A 1918-nucleotide genomic window follows, 5' to 3' on the forward strand; every position below is an offset into this window, starting at 1 on the left:
GCTTACCACAGGTGCGGCAGCTATAGAGCACACTGCCCGCCTCTCAGCCCTGGGGCAGGGGCTTCCAGCTCAGCACACTGAAGGGTGGTCTGGACATATTCCAAGGTGACATCACTCTTGGACCCTCTGACATCCATGTCCCACTCCCCCCAACTCCCACCCCACAAGAACCCAAGGAGATGTGGGGGGAGAGTCCGAGTGCCAGACTGGGAGCAAATCTTGCTCGAATTCTCTAAACCCACTATGGTACTCAAGGTCGGCCACTGGCTCAGGGTGGCTGACAAGGAGGGCAGATGGGGACATCAGGGCTAAAGCTGCCCTGCCTGCTGTCCCAGGATGTGGGGCTGGAGGCCGAAGATACCAGGGAGGGCAGCTCCCTAGGGACTCGCCAGCCATGCGGAGGAGGAGGAGGAGGAGGGCAGAGTCTGAGGGAGGACAGAAGAACCGGGCCCTTGATGAGGTCAGCAAGCTGCTGACCACTCACCTGGAGCTGCCTCCTGTAGGGCCCTTTCGGTCCCAGAGCTCCTACAGGTTGAAGCACCTACACCCAGTCGGCTGTGACTTGCAGCGAGCACACCCTAACTATAATAAACATTCAGCCCTGCCCGCCGCCTGAGAGCTTGTTCTACAGGCTGAGTGAGCCAGTCAAGGCACGGTGAGGAGGGGCCAGCCTCCTCCGGACACAGCCAGCGTCTAGTGGTTTCCCGGGAGCCTCTGCTGAGCATATTCTCCCATCTCACCTGCATGTCCGAGGAGCACCAGGCCCCTGCTCCTCCTGCCCACTTGGGATGGCCGCCACCCCCCACGCCGGCTCTCCCTGAAGCTGCGGGCCAACAAATAACTCCGCCTGGAGTGGGGAACAGGAGTGGTTTATTCTCACGGCTGGGCAAGGGTCAGGGCCCCCGGTCTCAGCAGCAGCAGAGGCAGCCCCCTCCCCACTCCAGCCTCCTCCTCAGTGCGGCATCCACAGTGGGGGGTGAGGGAGGGCTGGGCTTGGAGCTGGAGGGGCAGCAGCAGGGGCAGTAGCAGCAGCAGGTTATGGAGGGGGTACGAAGTGTTAGTCCGGCTGCCTGGCTCCCATGCCCTCCAGGGTGGTGCTTGGCGAAGGGCCGGGCGGCAGGGGGTGGGCACCGCAGCGGCTCAGTCGGCGGTGAAGATGCGGCTGGAGATGTCATCGAGCAGCCAGTCGACGCCCAGAAGCAGGTTCTCCCCGGTGACAGCGCTGCAGCTCTGGATGCACCAGTGGTGGCTTCGGATGGAGTCCAGCTCCAGAGCCTAGGCAGGAGGAGCAAGGGAGAGGGGGCCGTGACCCCGGGGTGCCACCCACCTGCCCCCTCCCTGCCCTGCCCAGGGCACGAGACACCCGAGTCTCCCTCAAGCCCTGGCCCTGGGGGAGGGTTTGCCAGCCGCCCTGGGGCACCTGGGCTTTCTGTACGCCACCACAGCTGGCACTGCCCCCTCAGAATGCCACAGTGACTGGGGCTCCTGAGTCCCCATCCATTAGGGTCCGGTGCTGCAGCCCTACAGATGCCCTCTCAGCCGTGACTCCCAAGGCCCCACGGGACACGCGGTGCGCCAGTCAGCTATTTTGTTGGGGAGGACACGAAGGCTCAGAGAAGGCAATTAACGTCACACAGACAGTCAGTGGCAGCACCAGGATTTGAACCCTATCCCATCATCCTGGGGTCCCAGAGCTAGAACAGTAGTTAAGGTACTGGCTCGGGCCCAGTTCAACCTGGGTTCCAATCCTGGCTTGTCTCCCTGCCAGCTGAGAGATTTGGGATCCCTCAATCCTCTGAGCCCAGCTGGAAAGCCATCGTCATTCCCACCTGTTGAGAGGCTTCAGTGATTTCCAACCTGCAAATCCAAAGACGGCCCCACCGCCAGCCAGCGGGTCAGTGCTAACTGGCAGCGACCC

The sequence above is a fragment of the Echinops telfairi genome, unplaced genomic scaffold (assembly GCF_000313985.2).
Source record: "Echinops telfairi isolate 266 unplaced genomic scaffold, ASM31398v2 ScPeMD7_7417;HRSCAF=8455, whole genome shotgun sequence".
In the NCBI taxonomy this organism is placed as follows: Eukaryota; Metazoa; Chordata; class Mammalia; order Afrosoricida; family Tenrecidae; genus Echinops; species Echinops telfairi.